This window comes from Drosophila montana, unplaced genomic scaffold, assembly GCF_035044405.1.
Source record: "Drosophila montana isolate Dmon_TW-CO22-7 unplaced genomic scaffold, ASM3504440v1 contig_3003_1, whole genome shotgun sequence".
Taxonomy (NCBI): domain Eukaryota; kingdom Metazoa; phylum Arthropoda; class Insecta; order Diptera; family Drosophilidae; genus Drosophila; species Drosophila montana.
Window position 1 is genome coordinate 93,871 of NW_026997879.1, and position 23,054 is coordinate 116,924.

General features: G+C 36.6%; 1 protein-coding gene across 3 annotated transcripts in view; it reads right to left on the bottom strand.

The window, feature by feature from the left end:
- The window catches only part of LOC135430374 (receptor-type guanylate cyclase Gyc76C-like), a 47,157-nt gene that overhangs the window by 14,593 nt on the left and 9,510 nt on the right, over positions 1-23,054 (bottom strand). For all 3 annotated transcript variants that reach the window (XM_064685027.1, XM_064685026.1, XM_064685028.1), the window contains exon 3: positions 13,139-13,389. The gene's annotated coding sequence lies outside the window, so the exon portion shown is untranslated. The remainder of the gene's footprint in view (positions 1-13,138; positions 13,390-23,054) is intronic.

Sequence of the window (23,054 nt, forward strand, 5' to 3'; positions counted from 1 at the left end):
TCACAAATAACAAATAAAAAATGTTGGGCTACCAATTACATGAAATGCCTGCAACTGCCAATAATTTGTTTAATTTAATCTTTTACAGCACTCGAAAACATAATTAAATAATATATTTAAAAATAAATTAAAAAGGAATATGCTTTTTTTCACGTACAAACATTTTAGTACTTGCGTTTTCTGCAATATTAAATTAACAATTTTTCGGTTTTATAAAGGACTGTCGGGTGCATTTAATTACGCGCATTTTTTATCAGAATGTTTTATAAGCGAACTTGTAACATACGAAAAATACTTTTGAATGTAAAGTAGCATTTGTTACAATTTATAAGAGTCGTAAAAATAAAAACATTTTTTTTACAACATAAGTTTTACGATACGCACAACTATTCGGTCTGAATAGTTTACTAAAATTTAATTTCGTTTAGCCTTCATCGATCCAAAATCTTTTTAAACAGCTTAACTCACTCCAAATATGTATCTCTTAGCTTGGCAACTGATTGAAAATTTTGCTGGGTTTTATGTTGTTTACACGCCCACAGACGCGTGTCTCGAACAGCACAGGACTTCAGGCAGCTCGTTCGATGCCATCAATCATCAACAAGTTAACGCCCACCACAAAAACAGCCACGCCCAGCTACCAGCTATTAAACATTGTCAACAATATACGAGGCCTACGCAAAAAAGGACTTCACTGTAAAAAAAAAGGGTTCGAAGGTCATTTGGCTAATGTTTCATCTGCGCCACTATTCGATGGGCTTATGGCACTCTAGAGCGTGATTTGCAAGCAATTTATTAATTGAAACCCAAGCACCGAAGGATAGTTAGGAACTCTTCAGAGTTGACGCATTGAAGTTTTCATAATAAGTAGACAATCCAGACTGGGTGTCAAATGGCGTTGACATGAGTGGCAGCCCCAGCAAATGGGACAGGCAGAGGACAGAGAAAGTGGGTTGGAACATTTGCGCCTTATAGACTTAGCATTATGTCTGAACGCTTGGTGGACCAGCTTGACAACATTCAAATCAAATTAGAAGGCAAACGAACTGTTCAACTGTTGCAAATGTCTTGCCCTAGTCCAGTAGACGAAGCAGCACACAAACCTGAACCTGAACCCGGCCCTGAACGCGTCCTTAGCCATGATGCAATCGCTGCCAGCTGGGCCATTGGCTCCGCTTCGAACACATCATCCACAAATGTTACCCATTCCACATGCACATTTGCCCAATCTCCGTTCTCTATTTGCACAATCACTTGATTAGAATATTGTTAACAGCGGCACGAGAAGCCGGGCAAGTCAATACGATTTTTCCTATTTTCCCTAACTGAATTGTTACAAATAGCAAATGAAGTACAACTAAATTGAATTTGGCTGAATGTTATGCATAAGGAATTTAGTAAAGGGCGGGCTTCCTTCAAGGAGACACACAAAAAAAAATGTAAATAACACACATTAACATAATAGAATTTCTTTATAAAAATTTGGTATAATAGAATGTACTTAAAAAAAATATAATAATGTAAGTTATTTGAAGGAAAAGTTATGAAAAATAAATTGAAACTAAACATTCCATGAACTCGAGCAGAGGCCTGTATTTTTTATGATTACCAAGATATGTCTATAATTTAGACTAAAATTAGTTGCTTAAATTTGCTTAATGCCATTTATTTTGTCTCTCAATACTTTTATAATCGTGAAATAAACACACTTCCCGTATTTCCAGATTATATTCTGGCATCTTTCTCAACAACCATAAATATTTACGCACCTTTTTGTGTGGTTTTTCAAAATATGTTTGAACATTTTTTATGCAAATTATAAACAATATGCAAAGTTTTCACGAGTTGCCTGAATTTGTTCATGGTTCGTTTTCCCATTTTAAATATTTACAAAGTGAATGCAAATATTTGGAATTTTCTGTTTGGGCATTTAAAGAAAATCTGATCACGAAAATTCTTTAAATATTTGACTAACTGTTAAATAAAAGCTGTATTTTTTTTAAATCAATTTTAATTGGAGTCCAACACACAATTTACACAATATTCCCAGTCGTTTTTCTGCTGCCATTTATTACATCACTTGCCCGACTCCAAACGCAAGTCCTCAATTGTTGAGGCGAAAAAAAAAGAAGATAATTCCGGGCAACACAATGCCAAGGCTGATAGAGATTGGCGCGCATGAAGGAGGGTGGGGCATGTGGCATGTAGCTTGTGGCAAATGGCAGGCGGCAAGTGGCAACAGGGGCACGTCAACAGATGTGCTACACGCAAAAAATTTCACTTTCAAACAAGTGACAATGTAGAAGATGGAGCCTGCCGCACAGTTGCAGCAGCGGCAACAACAGTTGCAACTTCAACATCATGATGTGGCCAAGACAGGCGCCGCTTGCCTGCCGCCATAAATGGAGGCACATGACGACAATGCAACGTTTTGGCATTTCAACTGCATCCGTGGCTCTGCCCAAGGCTCAACCAGAGAGTCATTCAAGTCATGCGGTTCATTCAGTTTAACAGGCTGGCATCTGGCCATATCAGACAGCGACCAGCAGCTGTCTGTGTGAAAGTGAAGGGCGCTGAACTGATTGACAGACTGACTGACTGACTGACTGATGGATGGTTGGATGGATGGACTGAATAGCTGAATGGCGCCACATCTTTGAGGTCAAAACAAAATGTTTTTCTAGAAATGAAAACCTCTTGAAGATCGAAACACTGAAAACTGTATCAAAATCTGCGAATCTTTGCTCCAAAACATGCAAAAATCAGCGTCTGTGTGTGAATGTTGTTGTTGCTGTTGTTGCCAAAAAACTGGATTTTCTAAAAATAGATGCCATGGGTAAATACTTGAATTTGCAGCACATGTGCAACGGCCGCCAAAAGCCAGCGGCATACGCATCGAGGGCAACCACTTGCTCCACTCCCCGCACCACAATTGGCCCACGGGGCTGGCAAAATCCACAGACCACAAGCTCCAGCGTCCAACGAAAGGGTTAAGGTTCGTGGTCCAACTGCAGCACAACAAACAGGAAACACCGTTTCCGCTGTTGGCCAAGAGATTCCATGCATATGCCACAAACAGAATGCAAATATGTGAGGTTTATCGAACGCTGCACAAAAGAAATTCTTGCTTTGAATTTTTGACAGGATAAAACGAGTGCTCAGACTTAACTAACGATTACATTTTTACGTAAGAGATAAATCGTGGTCAAACTAAGAGCGTAAAATTGAAATAACAATGCATAGAAATTTAAAGGAACGAGTGAACAGAGTCAAGTTGCAGGCCAGCATTGTGCTCAAACTTAACATGAATTTGAATCCATATATTAAACAAGTTAGATGTAGAAAATGAAAGATATAGAAACATTATATTCTTTTTGACCATTTTCAATGGGTTCAAGGTATAAAAAAAGGTAAATAAAACTGAGAAAGCTAAGCTAATGAATGGTTCAAATTGTTGATATATATATAGATTGATAGATGTTAATATAAACATTGTTTGTAGATAATATACATATTTTTAAAAAATATTTCAACATTTTTAATTTGAATGTATTTTCTTATCCCAACCAGAACCGAGGCATATATTTTATAGTTGAATAGAGAAACCTTTCAAATGTTTACAATATGCGAAAAGCTTGAGTTCGAAATTAAATCTAGGTTCAAGGTTGAGTGGGGAAGGTAAGTTGATTTTCCTTTAAAGCAAATGTCTAAGATTTCTCAAACCTAATTTGTTATAATCACTGAGAGAGTTATCCAGGCATGATTATATATCTAAAAATAAATACGTTGCCAGGCTTGCAATTAAAATCTCTCTTTTCTCAACCTTTGCCTCATTTCCCATTTTCAGTTCCAAGAATTTTCACACTTCATAAACTACCCACGCTCAGAACATGCTTATGATGACACCTAAAACAGACACTAGCAATAAACAATGAAGAAGGAAAAAGCAATGCACAGGTGTACACAGACACACACGAGACTTAAGACTAACAGAATTATTTGTTACGTATACGCCGCATGGCACGAGTTTTAAAAATTACTTTGTGTGCCGCGGCTTGGAATGCTGTTGCCAGGTCGTTCGCAAACTAAACTTGACTTAAAACCAAATCTACAGACAGAGAAATATATTAAGAATTCCGTGACAAGGTTAAGATTTTGTAGTTTGAGCAAAAATTCTTGTGGCAAAAAGGTTTAAAGCTCAAAATACTTGGCTTAAAGTAATCGAAGGTCAACAAATTTAAATTTCAGATTTTAAGCTTTAAAGTTTATAAACTCTTGTAAGCAAATAATTATTTCTAAATCTTGTCGTCCAACTTTAAATTGAGAAACTTTGTGATTGAAAGAAACACATATTTTCTTTCTATTCTTTCGTATTTACCATCTTTAAATTTCAGATTAAATTTAATATTTAAAGGCAGTTTTTAATATACATATATGTATATTTGTTTTATACTATGCTAGTCTGATAGTAAGTGCACAAAGTGGAGCGCGCAAAAAATATAAAACGAGTATGTTTATTAATAGGTATATAAAAGATATGTGCGCATATTTGCCGGTATTGCCAGGCACTCTAGTTGGCATTAGTAATATTCATAATACCAGTTTAACCACTTTGGGTGCAACGGCAGACAGTGCGGCAGCCAACGGCAGCAGCAGCAGCAGCCAGACCAAGAGACGAGACTTGGGAAACAGGCAGCAACCTGCCTGGGAACTTGTTAAAACCCATCAACGGACAACAGGCTGCCACCCAGTCGCCCAAGTGGCCAGCAGCAGCAGCAGCAGCAGGCAACCAAGGCAACCACTAGTTGGCACATTAAATAGACGAGAGTCGCGAACAGCGCGACGCATTGGCTGACTCGCATCTTGGCCAGACTGGCAGGTGGGTTGGTTGGGTGGTTGGTTGCTTGGTTGCTTGGATGCTTGGTTGGTTAGTTGGCTGCTTTGGACGTCATAAATGAAAGAGAAAACAGTGCAAAAGCAAAGGGCGCAGGCGAATTAGATGAGGTTTCAGTTACAACTACCATTCACAGTTTAAATTACAGTAAAAACTTCTCCTTAAACAACCTAAAACTAGTTGAGAATTTTAAGCAATTTTGCTAATTTCCCGAATGCGCATTAAAAGGACTTCTTAACTGATCGCCAACTTTTAACAAACCAAATCAAAGTTAGCGCCCCGAAGCACACAACAAAATAGACAATTGTGCCATAAACTGGTTGCGAATTATAAGTGAAATTTGTTTTCGCTGCTTCTTGTGTTAGAGCGCTCTACAAATAGCTTGCATTTTGGACACTTAACCTTCTGGACCATACTGTTAAGATCTGTTGGGGCTTACTAACGCAGCAGCAAGCCACAAACGAGTTAACATGATCGACTTAATAAAAACACGTCGCACCGTATTGACTTTTGGCCCCCGATCTTCATTCAGCCCAGCTCTGTGGCGTAGTGGCCCAAGGCCATTTAAAAATACATCCAGCTAAAAATAACATTTTGTGAAATAAACAGCCAACGGGGCCTGGAGATTGAGGCACAGCGATATGCAAAGAGCAACCAAAACACACACCCGACCCAACCCGACCCAACCCAATCCGATCCAATCTGATCCAATCCGATCCAACCAAATCCAATCCAACGAGTTGTTCTCGCGTTCGCTCGCGCCGGGTGGTTCGGTAGGTTTTTCGCCTTGTTTCAGTTCGTATATCGCATGAAATCAGCCGATTTAAAATTCACTTTTGAAATGTTTTCTTTCTTTTTCTTCTTTTTTTGTTAATAATTTTAATGGCCGTACATGTGTTTTATTAATGAGGCTATCCGTCCAACGCTCAAAGGTTTATAAATAGAAATTGTATGAATATCGAGCACCAACAGAAAAAAAAAAAAAAAAAAACATGAAACTTGCCCCGTTTTGGGTGTCGGTCTTATCAGTAGAGCTACCTTTTCCCCGCACAACTGCCCGACAACAGTTTTGTTCGACAAACGTTTGGCATATATTCATATATATTTTTCCCTTTTGCACATATTATTTATATTATTTATTTTCGATCATTTATTGCATAACATATAAATAAACATGGCTTTAATGTATTTGATGGTACCCAAATTTCTCTGGAGCTGTCAGCTAGCAAATCGATTCTTTGCTCATTTTATGATATTTGAGTGGGCGCCACAAAACAACCCGGCTAGTAGAAATATACGACTTGAATATACCCTGTGATACATATCGAGCATTATATTAATACGCCTTTTGCTGCAGCATATATATATATGTTGATAAATAGAAGAGTTTAATGCTGGCTTCTCTTGTACTTCTAACATTTGCACCTATAGCCCTCAATTTTTGGTGCCAATTTTATGGGTCAGAGTGTACTAAAATTGTACGTAATAAATAACAAATTTATGGTTTAATGGCCATCGCACATGGTATTAAACAGCACCAACTCAACAAGTGGGCATCAAAATGGGCTAGGATTCATGCGAAATAGCTGGGCATGAGCCGAGTTGATAAATGACATGACAGTTCCCTCTGAAAGCTGCCACGTCAGAATGATGGTCTACAAAAAAACCGAATGGAACCGCAAAATGTTTTCATCATGACGGTGAAAAGCGTTTTTATATTTACGTATTAAAATAACTGTGTCATTAGACAACGAAAAAAAAACTTTAAAAACAAAAGTAAAATAAACTGTCTAAAAACAAAAAGTATTTGATTTAAATTGTTTTCTTTTTATGGGCACAGCAACAAACGCTCTCACATACAAGGCCTATTGCGGCCTAAATTTGTGGCAAGAGTTTGCAAATTCAAATTCGATTAACTTTTCTTAGGAAATCAATTCGGATGAAAATAATTAAACAGCTTTAATTTAAATTGAACAAATTAACATGCAGCTGCGATCAAATCTTTGATGTTTGCGGGGCTTCGCTTCCTAAAATGGGAATCTTGCACCTTGAATTTGCCTTGCGCTGGTTGAATTAAAGTTTTTAAACTTTAAATTAATAGACAAATGGAAATCCGACTAAATCTTTCATTAAGCTGGCTTAATAAGTTGTAATTGCAAACTAACTTCACAAAAAATTAAACAAACAAACTGCCAATGGTATCGGGCGAATATTTAATTTGGCGAACCAAATATTAATTAGTTGCGGTCCAACATGTATTTTTCATGTATCATCATTTCATGCTCAATGCATAATAATTCAAAAGGAGATAAAAAGCTTTACTAAATGCATTGCAATGTGTAGCCTAATTGTTTTTGTTCTTTGTCTAATACACTCAATTACAATTAATGCTAGGAAAATATAAGCAATGAAAACTTATCAAGCAGCTGCAGTTCACATGGTTCATTGAACACTTTGGAGGGGGTTTGCGAAGAAAATCCTTGAAGATCATTTAGCCAAGCCCTTGAGACGCTTGAAGGAGCAATCAAAAATCATGTATTGATTTGTGTGAAATAGTTTGTCAAAAACTGATGTTGATGATGACGAAGAGCTGCTGCGACAGAAAGAGAGAGATAGAGAGAGAGAGAGAGAGAGAGAGAGAGAGAGAGAGAGAGAGAGGGCGACCGACCTCGCCTCAAAGGTCAAGGTGTGCCCAGAGAAGAGCTCTTGACGTCGACGGTCGCGCCCAACGTCTCGGTTAGACATTGATTGTTCCTAATTGGAAATGTGAAAATGTGGTTACGGCCAAAGGATAAGTGTTAAGGAGCGTTAAGGCGCGCAACGCGGCCATAAAATAACTGCGCAGAAAGCGCTAACAAACTGCTGTTGAATAAAACGGGTTAATTGGTCTGCACAACTTGTCGGCTTTTGTCTATTTATTTAGTTATTAAATAATAAGACTCAAATTAGTGCAATTTGTTTACACAGCTCGGGCGGGTGGGCTCAATGGGCTCTCCCCCTCCCACTCGCTACGCATCTAGTTAATTAACCCCCCACGATGTAGAAAAGTGAGACAAAGTAGAAAAAAAAAATAAAACAAAAATAAAAGCAACAACAAGCATATAAAATGTTGCTGCTCTATAACAAATTGTATTAGTCATTGTCTGGCCACGCGACAAAAAAAATTCCTTCTCACTTTATACCCTGTAGCTAGCCAAAAGTGCCAAGGGAGAGCTTAATCAAGCTACAGGCAGCAGCTAATAATTGTGTACACATACATTTTATTTATGCCTAATCAATGGAGAATTGTTTCAGCCTTGTCCCGCATCGAACTCGCAAATATATCGAATTTAGGCTACATTCGAGCTACGTACAGGGTATCGCTTGGTCTTGGTCTCAACTAGCCACATTTCCACTTGATTTCTTTACGTCTTCGCTTTTGTTTTTGGGAAAGTTAAAAGGCATTAATTAAAATGCCTCGACGATTACCATAGGCACTTACCGGGTTCGCCCATAAAAAGAATTAAGCCGAAGACCAAAAGATGTGCTCGAAACGTGCTCAGCCACGGAGGCGGCATCTACGGCCGCAGACAAGTTCAAATAATAAACCAAGCCAAAACGTTTAAAAACCACACGAAACGAAGAGAAAAAAACTTTGGACATTGTATGATAAATTGTTTTATTTAGTTGCTCGTGTTGTTGTTGTTTTCATTGTTAGCCCAGTTGAGCGTGCGTTCCACCTGCCAAAAGATTTTGTGGTTTTAGTGTTTTCTATACAAACACCTATATATATTCTTTTTTTTAACGAGATTGTGATATGGCATTAATTGGCAGAGGTTCAGCTTTAATTGGATTGATTTCCATACAATTTGCAGACAATCAAAAGTTTGAGCTTTGCTTTATGCTGGCTATTAAAAAGCACTTGATCTTTTAATAAACTTTGCAATTTTTATATATTTTTTGAGCAGGCGATTTATAAAATATTAGCTCAAATTACAAGTTTAATTATTATGATTTGTTAATATATTTATATATAATTAATTTTGTATATTTTTTTTGTAAGTATATCTTGTAAATTATTAAGAATTTAACATTTATAAATATATATTTATATATTTACATATGCCTTATGCCAAACAGAGAACCAGTCTGCACCTAAACCTAAAGAGTATATCGCAGTTGGTCTTCAATTTCAATTTTAATCTCTTTTGTCTTCCCCTACAACCTTTAGATTGCAGGGTATATTGCAGTCGTGCTTACTATTAGCTACTGCTATTCAATTTCACTTTCAAAACACCCCGTCAAAATATCTGTTTGGATACTATTATTTGAGCGTCATGCGGAAGTCACCTGCCCGCAGGGTGTCCGCACACATCGAGGGCCATTAACCGAGAATCTATCAAGTTTTGAAAGCCTTAAGCCAAAACATAAACACTTTCAGAGACGCTTATTAGCCCACCTAATGATTGTGAAGAGTTTTGTCTAAGCTTTGCCCCTCATTACTTATAACAATAGAAAAAAAAGAGAGAAAAAAAGAGTGAAAAAAAGAGACAAGCAATAGGGGAATGCCGAAGCTCACATACCCTAGCTGAAGATAAAGATAAGCTTATTTTTATGAATCTGCAACAAGTGCTTAAAAATGTTCTTAAATTAGAAATGTTTTTAAAGCTTTTAACAGATTCTTTCCATCATTACCATATGGTAGAGTAATAGATTCCTGTGATAGTCATATGATATAGTAATTCGATACACTCTTAATTAACTTGGCTTCAAAACTCCCTATTCATGCTACAAATAGAACAACCACAGCAAGGGTATTAAGAATTGGTAAGAAAATAAATTTGTTAAACGCCAATTAAACGTCAACTGGCAGCACTTGAAGAGATTTTGAGAGCGTTACCAGTTCTTATAAATGGCATTTTCAAGTGATTATATTGTTAAATGCTGAACACACACAAGTGTTTTTTTTTTTGGTTTTTTTTTTTTGGAAATACGTGTGTGCTGTGTTATATTGTTTGTCGACACGAATCGATTTGGTTATCTTCAGGCACTTATCAAGTGTTTGACATTGTTTTGTTTTTGTTTTTGTTTTTTGCTGCTGCTGTTGTTGTTGTCGAATTGATATCGATAGCGTTTTAATTGCACGCTAAAGGCATCAGCTTAAAAACTCGTATGCCACACGAGAACATGATGAACAACTTGGCGCCACATCATCAATCAAAGACGACAGTTTCTGGCTGGCCAATACTTGGAACAGCTGGCGGGTTTTGATTCCATGGTGTGGCCCAAAGATCAGCCCATTATCAATTAGAGCTCAAGTTGAGCTAATCGATTTATATGGCTTATTATTATAGCCTAAGCCCAATGAAAGCGGCCTGAAAGGGATATGTAATTGGTAAGCATAAACGACCTCTAAAGTATAGGTAGGAAGGAAGCTTCTAAGACCCCATAAAGCATTTTTATATACATATGTATATATCAGGACGTCGAACTCGCATTACACATAATACGATAAATTCGATTACCTTCTTAAAGCATAACTCGCAGAAGACTCTGTCATTTAGATACCTCAAAGAACTGCCAAATTATAAGATATTTTTCAACAGACTTCTTTTGAAACTATATTCCTCGGTTAGTTTCTACTTGTCAGCATTTGCGACAGTTAATTCAAGAACATTCCACCAACAATATACACAAAAAATTCACGTGTAGATTTCAAAGTTAATTGGAATCCTTTGTTAAATAGTGCTACGATCCAATGTGGTTTATACCACTAAAAAAATAGAAAATAGACAAAAAAATATTCAAGGTGAACACCTTTTGTTTAAAACATTTGCTCCAAATGACGAATTCAATGCCATATCGAACGTAATTCTCCTCTATAATATGTATTTAATGCCAATTAATTTTCTTTTGTTGCAACAGAATTTCTAGACTACCAATCGAAATTATTCTTTAGAGGAATTCTCTGGAAAATTCAGTGCATCCGACTTCGCAGAGACCTCGTTTTGCATAACCCATCATCTGTTTGGACAACCCAACGAATAATACTAGTTAAAACAATTGGTTATTTATGGGCAAATGTGAATATGAATTATGCCAAGTCCTCTAAACGTTGCCTTTTCTTTGTTAAACTCATTGAAATCTATCGTAATCTACCTCTGTTTTCTCATTTTATTATGATTCATAATAATATAATTTATAACAATTCTGGGTAACGTGCTGGTCTATTTTTAAGAGAAAACAGCCAACAGCAATAACAAACGACAAGGCGCACCAAATTAATTGTTTATACAAATGTTATCTTTAAATTATCATTAATTTATCATGCAGAATAAAAATAAAATTGCGGTTTGCAATCGAGGGGTGTGTGTGCCTGTGTGTGTGTGTGTGTGTGTATGTAGATTTGTGCGGTTGTCTCTATAAATAATTTATACTATATGTGAACTATGATACTCGTTTTGTGTACGTTGAGAGTAAATGTGTGAATTGGTGCCGTCGTCTAAGTTTCAAAGCTTCTCAGTTTCTCAGTCCAATTGTGCATGGTATCTCTCTGATCTTGATCTTTCATTAACACCAAGATCATGAGAGAGAGGGGGAGGGAGAGAGAGAGAGAGAGAGCAATAGATAATACCCGCAGTATCTATTTCCTGAATCTCAACTTTTAATTGTCTTTGATAGCTTTCATTACATTTCTAGTCGACTTATAAAAGTCAAATTAAATACTTTTCACCTTTTTCTTATGCATAGAAGCTCATTTCGCACGCTGCGTATACGTAATATGTGCATTTTGCATTGTGCCCTTAAATTGCTGTTTAGCAACAAGTTTCTTCGCTAATTTGTTTGGCTCCGCTTCTTGGCAAATTTCCCAAAAATGCAATTTCACGAACAAAGCTTGTTGCTTGGCTAATTGCCTGCGGGTTACGAAAAGCTGAATAAGCCTTTTCTAACACAGCGCTGAGAGATTCAGATGCAAACACACACACATACATATATATATATATATACGGGTATATATATACGTATGCCTATTGTGCAGGAAAGTCGAACGAGTTTTGTAAGTTGCGCACGTGTCTTTCATTATATTACGATTAAGTGCTTATACAATTAACACATTTTAAACAAACAACGACTTTCAGTTAGAGCATCGATAGTGTGCGGTCTGCCAATCGATTCGCAACTAGTGAGCTGCTCTTTTTAAATAACATTCCACATTTTAAATTAAACAACTTATAAGAAAATGTTAGTTAGAAATCGGGTCTGCAATTGTGAAGCTTGTAATTGCTGAGTTTGATCAAGATATGTTGAAAAACATAAAATTGGTTCAAAGAAGAACGCATTTGTCAAAAGATTGTTTCTTTTTTAGATCTTTGACATGTGGTTAGGACATTGCCTATATGTGTTAATCATAATTAAACTAACAAATGCCAGGTCTGGTTAAAAGATCTTAAGAAAAATAAAATTTGTTTAAGCAAGAATTGAAAGTTTAACAGATCCTTAACAGATACTGATCGTATTTATCGTTGGTCGTAGATGTCTTCTTCTATGCATAATTTCGTGGTACATTTCAAGGCAAAATTATTATAACCTATACTTTAATGATATATTTATTTGATTTCAATTACCAAAAAAAAAAAAAACTTTCAAGAGAGCCACATTTAATAAAAATCAAAATTTTGGTCAAAGATTAAATTTAGCGCATATCTTGTATATGAAAATATGTACGACATGGAATATTTTCAGTAGAACGGCGCGCAATTATCAATTAAAAATTTCATTAAAAATAATATCATTAAAATTGTTATCATTTGTCTGAACTAAAATTGGGTTCACAGATGTGTTCACCAACTATACCCAAGGCCAAATAGCTCAAATCCTGAGCCTAACTCGCAAGAAAATATATTTATAATATATATAAAAAGTATTAGAGTATAAAGCATATATTGTAATTATAATACTTTTCTTTAATATTCATCTCTGATTACGGCTATGATTTTAAGATCTTGCTCTTAACTTTAAATGCATCCGATTAACGATTAAGCGCGGCCAATTTTATAAATTAATTTTTTCCATACGCTTTTTAATCAGCCGCTTTGCGCTTTATCCCCAGCCCCCTTTCGCCCCCCCCCCCCCCTCAGGACAACCAACGAACTTAACAAATGTTTTAAATAATTATAAAATTAAAATGAAATACAAAAAGTGAGTGACAGACTCACACACACGCACACAAATTAAATAGCTGAATGAATATATTTTTGTACTCACGCGATTTTTTTTGTTGATTTTTTTTTATTTTATGTACACGCTTGTTGTCGTTGTTGTTGTTCTTGTTTTTGTTGCAATTATAACAACGACAACTTTCGCAGTCGCTGCTCTTATTAAAAATTCTTGCAATTGTCGACTCTGCTGCTGTTCCGGCTGTCGTGTTTATTGTTAATCCAGCTGCTACCTTTAGGCCTGTATTAAAGTGGATGTTCCCGGTGTTGTTGGTATCATGGCTGCTGTTTTATCCATAGCTGCAAAAACAAACCAAAGAAAAGTTTATGAAAATTCGATGCGAAATCGTGCGGGCGTGCGTGCCCGACTGGCAGATACTCTAAGCCTAGCGCCAAGCTGACTTTACAATCAATTTAGTTTCCTTCTCCACAAACGCAATCAAAAGACACACACACACACACACGCGCGTTACGCTGCACCTCTGCTTATTCTTCCCTGCTAGCCTAGGCATTCCTTATTAATTTCGGAGAGAACAGATTCGAAAATATTAGCCAAGAAGTTAAGTAATTGGTGTATTTAGCTATTGAAATTTTGGGATTGTGTTTACTTATCGATATTTTGAAAGGTAAGGATAAATCGAAAACGAATTATTAACTCCTTCTGTATACGGTATAGGGGAAATACTTTTTGGGTTATGTTTATTTGTAGATATTTGGTAAAGTAACGGATTAGATCCATCTATGTATGGTATGAGGAAATAAATATTCAATATACATATATATTATTTTAAATACATAGATATACTATTTTACATATTATATTAAAAGTTAAGTTTCTAGCTTTAGTTTTTTCCATCGACTCGGAGATGCTTCTCTCTACCTGTAACATATATCTTATACCTTTTACCATTGGGTTTTGGTAATACCAACATCGATATCAAATTATTTATTATTATTTATTTATAGAGTACACGATATGAAGTCCGAAATGCGTGACATAACCCTCGAAAAAAGTATAAAACCCACTTCTGCAATTACAAATCACAAATGTTTTAACGGAATTTAAAAGCGCTTATTTGCCAAAAGGATGCTTTGAGCCAAAAAAAATAAAAAAAAAAGAATCGAAAAATATTGTATTGCTGCTAGCAATTTATGCATGCGAGAATAAGCCAGAAACCCGATTTAAAATTCAGTATGCGACATTTATTAATATTGTTTTGCCGTAAAAAAAAAACAACAAATATTAGCCAAAACAAATATTATTTTAAAATTGCATATTTGACTCAATATTCACGCAGCATCAATCAACAAATAAATAGTTAAACATTCGTTTTTTCAATAATATCAGGATTAAATTTTTGCCACACTCTCAACTTAAATTTCTAACGATTCTTCGAATTATCCCATCTACTGTTGCCATTGCCATAATTATGGAAAGTAAATCATTTTATAAATCACTTTGAAGTTCAACTAACTGGCAGCTACACACAAAGCTGATGAGTACACATATTTCTCCCTCTCTCTCCCTTTCTCTATCACTGTCTTTTTGCTATGCCCACACATTTATTGATGTTGTCCTTGGGCATTCTCTTTTGTTACGTTATCATTAACGAGTTAGTTACATAAAAATTTCTAAAAGTCCTTGTTGACCATCCTCGCAAATTCAAAAGTCAACAAATTGAAATCATTCGACTAGATGTGCCTCGACTTTAAGATACCTATAAACATAGATAAACCAGATGAGATGATAAGACAGCCAAATGCAGTAAGGTATCTTTTTAAATATATATATATCAAATGTTTGACTTGAACTTTTGCTTTTGTCGAACGAGAATTGATTCATTAGCAAATCGTTTTTTAGGTCTTCTTTGTGTATTATTCGTAAACGTTTGAATGCCTTACTGCAATTGCTTATCCACAAAAAAATGCTTGCTATAGCAATATTGACATTATGAGGCATACGTATCAGTTTTACTTTGACTTTTATCGAATAAGAAATCAAGTGATTGGTTAGAACACGTTTTTTCAGTCTTCCTTGTGTAGTATTCGTAAACGTGTTGATACCTTTCTGCAATATACTTTATATTACGAGGTAAATGTTTCCGTTGTACTTTCACTTTAATCGAACGAAAAATCGTGTGATTGTTAAGCTTACGTTGTTCCCCGTGTTCCTTCTGTAATATTCGTAAAGTTTTTTACATGAAATTTGGAATGTTTATCAAGGCAAATGCCTGTTACATCATGATATTACGAGGCATCTCTGCTTAATCTCATGCTGGTAGTAAACCAAATTTTTCTGCAGACTACGCACCTTTGTGCCTGTTCCTAATGCGGCAACGAGATTTTTTTTTGCTGTGACGACAAATGTTGGCAGATGGAAAAGCAGCCGCTTGGTAAATTCGCTTAAGAGTTGCACATGGAAACGCAGCAGATATCCTTTTATAGTGTTCCTTGCGTAAGGTTCAGACAAGGATAATCAGACTTGTTAATTAAGCGCAGAGCAAAGGAGGCATTGGCCTGTCATATCAACACTTGCCACGTCTGCTTGCAACTGATTTAAGATATTATTGAATGCATTCGGGGCAAAAATGTGCAATAATTTCGCAGGAAAATTGAATTATGACTATTATTCCGTATATTCCAACTAACCAGCTGAGGCACCTGAAGATAATTAAAGAAAGCTGCAAGTCCAAGAAACTGTCTTGTAATACTGCTACAAAATTCAATGGTTACGGTGAATACACATTTTGAAAGGAATATAATCCTTGCTTCAATAGAGAAACTATGAAACTTCTGAGATTGTAGATGTTATAAATTACCAAAGGGTAGTGTTAAGTGTTGACCGAGTTGGCTGCACTAAGTGGACAAGAGCAGCGAAGCTGAAGAGCAGAAAAGGAAGATGCACTACTAACATTACTTCATTTGCCAGAAAGGCTAATTGAATGGAGTGTGAAGGATGAAAGAGGAGTGGGCTTTGCGACATCCGAGACGAGACCCTCGTCTGGGGAATTGGCTTCCCAGAGTGGTCACTGAAAACTATGCTATGGCTAAGTGCTTGAGTGCCGACTGCAAAAAGTTACTTCTTAGGTGGGAGAGATGAATACCTTCCAGGTTGGCATAGCCTTAACATATATTCTTATTTTGATATAAACGTATATGAAAAGTCTACTTACCCAAAAACTTCCATTCATACGAACGATTTGTCTATTTCCAACTATTTGTGGTAGAAAGACAGATTTTTATATAACCGCAATACTGCAAGAAAAAAAAGAGAAGTAGGGATGAGTAAAAGCAAAATGACGAATTGAAGAGAGGGAAAGAGTGAGAGAGATCGAGAGCGAATGAGAAATAAAGAGAGAGATAAAGAGGGGGAGAAGAATTATAGAGTGAGAGGGAAAGAGATAAAGAGGGAGAGAGATATAGAGTGAGAGGGAAAGAGATATAGAGAGAGAGAGTGAGAGAGAGGGAGAGAGAGAGAGAGAGTAAGAGAGAAAAGAGAGAGGGAGAGAGAGAGAGAGAGAGTAAGAGAGAGAAAGAGAGGAGAGAGAGATAGAGAGCGAGAGAGAGCGAGAGAGAGAGAGCGAGAGAGGAGAGGAGAGGGAGAGAGGGAGGAGAGAAAAAAAGGAACCAAAAGAGAGAAAGATAACATGAGAGAGGAGAGACAAAGAGAGAAAAAATATAGTCTGCAAGAGTGTTAGCGGAAGAGCAGAGATAAAGTTGATTGATAGACACAAAAAAAAAAAGAAAACACCACTCACAGTCAAAGCATGAAAATTGGTAGGGCCTACTTGAATTTTTGAGAATCGCATAGTGGGGCACTATTTAAATGCACGTTATTTTTGTATGAGAGAACATACATATGTACATACATACATGCATGTATATGTGTATATATATATTATATACATACACACACGTACATATATACATACATATATATACGTAAATAAACATACAAAAAACAGAAGTATAGTCGGTTTGCTATTACTAAGCAGCACATTCATACTACGCATAAATTTCATTTTTATAAACTTTGGATGGACGTTGCGTAGTGCCACGCCCACTTAAATGCTTAACAAACAGGCCATAAAATAAAGGTTTAATAAATTTTGCGTGAATAAGTATGTACACAAAATTGCAAAACAAACAGTTGTTAAAACCGATCCAAAGTCGTAAATTGTATGCGCGTGTGTGTTGGCCATCCAAAGGTATGCAGACACACACGCACACACACATACACGAATATACACGGGCAGACAGACAACTGCACACACATACATACGCACTCAGCTCACTCGATTAATGCTAATAGGACCCGCCCAAAGAAGGCGTCGCTGGAAACCCTTTTCGACTCTCCGTCTTTGTGGCGTCGTTGGGCCAATCTACTAACTTATTTGTTTATTAAACAAAAGCACTAAAATTGTTGGGCGACACGCCCACGCGGCATAAGTAGAAGCAACTAAGCCAAGAAGGTGCCCAAGAAAATGCCTCAGGTAGATTATACCATGATGATGATACGCTTATTATGATATGATGATGATGACGACGGCTTCAATTTGACTTTAACATGTTGTATGGGAAATATGTTGACTAAATTTCAAGTGCCCGCGGCCCAATTGCCAAATTTACTAAACTATATATATACGAAGAGTCGAGTCGTGCCTTAAAAGTTCTTATAATAAGTGATAAAAATCAAGTTAAAGATTCAGTCGGTTCTATTATAGAACTTCTATTAAGAAAAACCCAAAATAATATTTTATTTTAATGGAATTTTTTAGGCTCTAGCTATAAGTTTGATTTAAGACTCGAAAACTCTCGAACGGACATTGTACAAAACTAATAAACTCCATTTCGGGCTATAAACAGAGTACATAATGTTGTTCTGATCTATAAAATGTTTCACATAAAAACACGCTGCATCACCTTTTTATTTACAATAATCTTTTAGTTTCAATAATATTAAACGATAAGAGAAGAAAAAACTCAGAAATTTCAATAGATGTTTTGGTTACTTTGCCAATAGCAAATTTTATAATATGTTTTCCCATATCATGTCACGGACATACTAGATAGTAATTCCAAAACTTCCAGAGCTGCTCTGATTTAAACTTTAGTTAAAATGTCAGTGCGTAGGCGTTATATGTTTGAATTTAATTTATGCGTGTGTTGACAAGGGCAATGCCAGCAGTGGACCTGGCCGGGAATACGACAATAACTACGGGCTCAGAAAATAGCGCTTCCGGCCATATCGACAGGGACACCGCAGCCGAGTCGAATAGAGTCATTAATGCCATGCTAAAACAACATAATTTAGTGCCTGGCTCGTGGCCTAAACATAAACAATGCCCATGATAGCAACAATAAGAAGGAGAAGAGCAACAACTACAACAACAGAAACAACAACAGTAACAGTAAAAGCACCATAAAACGAATCTAGACAACGACAAAGTGTTGAAAGTATTTGGAATCGTTCGAATGGGCAGGGGAACTACTTTTTGGCAACTTAGTTGCCTCAAAGTAGCTACCAGTTGAGCAACATTGTCGGCAGTTGATGGGTTTTTTAAGGTTTTCGTGATAGGCGTAATTTTCAACAATTTATTCTTGAATTTCTCAAGAAAACGAAACACTTCAGAATGAAAAACACAGAACAGAAATAGAGCTCGAAAGCATGAATGTGCAGAAAATGTTTAATGTTATCTCCAGATATCTAAATACACTAATTTATGGACGTTTAACAGATGAAATTAAGTATGATTATATTATGATTACTTTAGTACTTCTATTCAAAAATTGAAAATAAAACTCGATATATTGAATTTAACCATTATTTCGATCCGTAAACCCAACCAGTGAAAACTTTTTTATCGTTCTATTCACATACTAAATACGTAAATATTTATATTTGTAACTGTTAAAATATTTATGGGCTGACTAAACCCTTGTTTTTCAACTTCCGATTACTGCCAGGCATCAGTCCAGGTATAACCTAATACATAATTTACACAAATACACTTAAGAAAAAAAAAAGCAAAATATGTAAATACTTGTTTTACAAAATAAATTACATAATCCGAGCCAAGCAAAAATTAAAACAGTTGAAAGTCAGCAAAAAGTAGAAGACGACAGATTAAAGCAGAGGGTTGACAAGGCACAGGGCCAGAAAGAGAGAGAAAGAGAGAGAGGGCGTGAGTTGCAGGGAATGGGAATGGAATACACTTGTTGCTTGAGCAATGAACTGTAATAGCCTTGGATTTTATTGTGTTGTTGTTGTTGTCGTGACTTTTTCGGCTTGTTCTTCTTCTTCTTCGTTTGCTGCATTTGCTGATGCTTGCTTTTTGTTTTTTTTCTGATTTACTGTTTTATTGTTGCTTTTTGTCTACTTCACTTGTTGTTGTTGTAGTTGCGACTGCACTTGTAGCAAAAGTTGAATAAACTGGAAGACTTCCAGTGCGAAGACGCAGGAAAACGCTTTACGTCTGCTATTTGGTTTTTTTCTTTTCTTCGTTTGGCAACAACAGCTATCAAAAGCAAAACCGAAACAGAAAACTAAAAATAAATTTGTTGCCTTATCAGCAGCGTGCGGGGCCGCAGGGCCATAAAGGGGGCAGCAGCAGCGGCGCACAGATAACAAGGCTCTCGAAATTCTTCTGTCGCAACCCACCCTATTTGTTCTTCTCGTTTTCTCGATAAAAGGTCAGAGTGGAGTATCAAGAATGTCCAGCAAAAACTCGACACAATTTGCCAGATGAGCGGATAGATGATGAATGAGAGGCAGAGAAAAGAAAGAGAGAGAGAAGGATGTGGCTACTGTCCATTGTTGTGGTTAAGATTCCGATCTTATTGCAGTTGCTTGAATTTGTGTCAAATTTTCTGATAACATAGAGCAAGCGCGAGAGTGGGAGAGAGAGAGAGAGCAAGTGGATCATACAGAAATTGAGTTCTACAAGCAACAAATTTACGCAAAATATAACATAATATTCATTAATAAACCAAAGTTAAAGCGTTTAATTTATATAGAATTTAACGTTCGTTTTAACTCTAATTAGAACTTGTTGAACAAAAGCTTAACACAACTGTTTAAACTACACATGTTAACTAACTTCTCTATTGGATAAGACAGAAGCTGTAAATAAAACTAACTAGACACAAACTGAACTATAAACTTTTTATACCCAATAACAGAGCAAAGCACAAATTGCAGACAGCCTTGTCGCCAAAGCCATTCACTGACATACAAAGAAAAAAGTATAAGAGCAGCAGGGTATAAAGAGAGATGGGAGATGAGAGATGAGAGAGATCAAAAGCCAATTGTTCAATGGTGACAGCTGAACTCTCTGGGCGCCTGCTCTAGGCTCAGTTGCTTCTGCTCGACTGCATTTGAATACAGTGCACAAAATATTAACCAAAAGCTGTTGGCGCTAACGGTTTGCTACGCTTTTATGAAACAACAACAATGAAAACAAAAAATACATACATCAACAACAACATGTGTACATAATTTGATTAGCTGCCCCTAGCAGGCAGCAGAGGCCAAGTAGGGGTCAGCTTTTCTGCCAGAGCTTTTGTTAGTGCCATTTACTGCCGACAAAAGGGACTCGAGCCCCGCAATATCCTTTGCGGCGTCCAGTACCGGATGGCACTTAGGGCACAATGAAATTTAATTGAAATGCGGCTGGCGGCGAATTTAAAATAACAAAAGCTCAAAGACCAGGAAACAATGCAGTCTTAATGAAAAGAGATGGACGCGTGACTAAAAGTTCTGATGCGTGACACGAAAACAAAAACACAAATGTCAAACGAAAAGTGCCTAGTTCGAGAGGATTTCGACTAAAAGATATTCTGTAGCCGAGTATAAACTCATTTTAAGTACTACCCCTACATCTATAGACAACTATATAGCGAAAATAATATTTATATATATGTCCCTAAGACTACGACTTAAGCTCTCAGACACTCAAAGTGCTAGAAGGACAAGTTTTTTGGTATTAACCCATATCAAGGCCAATTTACATTGTTGATAGCTTATCTCTTACAGGGTGTATGCTAGTCGACTAAACTTGATTGTGATTCTTTTTTTTAAAGGGCTTAATATATGCAACTGGAAGCCAACTAAACAAACAAGTTACGAGCTCCACATGCAAACAGATTAAATTAAATAATTAAGCGATTTGTTTTACTTAACCCGCGTACAGTTTTTGATCGCCTTTTGAACCCGCAAACGATTTCATTTATTCAAGTTAATTGAATGTGGAAAATAGACCCGCAAACATCTTCATCTTCAAGATTGGCCCACAGGCAACAAAGTTAAATGAAGTCGCGGGGCAAGACAAGTGGAAACGCACAAACTGATATTAAGGAAAATGGGACACCTCAAATAGGGGCGCAGATAGTGAAGGGGGGGGGGGGGGGGGTGGAAATGCATTGACTATGCAATTGGAAGTGGCGCTTGCCAAAAACTTTTCATATGAAAATGCTCTGCACCACAGTCTATCTATGTGTAAATTCTTTCGCCGCGAGTGTGTCTGTGTGGTTGTTGTGTGGTTGTGTGTGAGGTTGTTTGTGAGGTTGTGTGTGTGTGGTTGTGTATGTGTGGTTGTGTGTCTGCTCGCCTTGGCATTGGCATTGATGGCAAGAGGAAATGCTGCCTCGGCCCACACATGATTGCACTTGGTTGGTTTGCACATTTTAAATGCCAATAGAATTTAACTTCCACATCAAATTTTCCGAACTATTTGTAGTCAAATTGACCGCGCATCGCACTAAAGTCTGCTAATTGATATTGGGTAGGGTATTAGTGGACACAGACAAAAAGCAAATCAATTAGTTAACAACTTAATTCAATAACAAAGTAAATTGTTGGTATGCCGAAGATATGAATGTTTCGACAGTCAGCCAAAGGTCTGATTGTGCCTATAAATGTTCTACTTATTCGATTTTGCTTTAATTTATAATTTAATAAGAATTCAATTGTTCTCATGGGCTCTATATGATTGGGGAAATAAGTAAAAGTACCTGGTACTTTTTTCTACAGGCTAATGAACTGATCAGACCGACTTTACCATATTACTGTCTTGAGCAGTAATAAAGGAACCCAAAGAAGTTGAAAGAACTGAGAATGCTTCGTACAGATATAGATGAAATCATAAACGTGCATGATCTATACACTTGTGATCTATATAGTATTTATATTCACATATTATATTCTAATTTGCATTTGGATACATTTTCCACAAGTACAGGATAGAACAAACATTGTAGTATCTCTCCATATTTATCATTTTAAACAATTTTACTTTTCAACTAGTTTTTGTTTTTAATTTGTTCGCGTTTAATTTTGTGTAAATATTTGAAGCCCTGTTATTAACAGCGACATAAGAGCTCATTGTTCTCTGAAACCAAATTTAATGCGCAACTTGACATAACATATATTTACTGTGATTTGCGATTACCGCAGAATTGCATTCGCTTTACGCGTTCGTTAGTCTGAATGCGTTATACAATATCATCCTAAAATGGCACCTTTGACAATATACATATTTTGTTCATTTGAGCCCCTTAAATCGCCGCTGGGTCCACAGAATTTGGTGACGATTTCGACCGAAATATGTCAAGCATCGATGCATTCATGCATATTCAAAAAATATTCCCCTACACGGATAACTACAAGCCCTTTCCCGATTGGGGGAGGGGGGGATTTGACAGTTGTTATCTGCGGATTCATTGGACTGTTGGACCGTGGGCGACACAAAGAGGCAACCACAAAAACCATTGAGTCGAACGAAGAGTGAGAATTGTGTGCACGCAGCTTTTGGTTTGAATACAAGGGAGGGGATGCAGTGGAATATGCCGTCAGTTTATTAGCAGCTTACGGTCAAAATATATGTAAAAATAGGACAAAAGTTAACGAATTCCTGGCTAAAAGATACCCTGTACCTAGCGGAGGAATATTCCGATAGTTTTTGTGC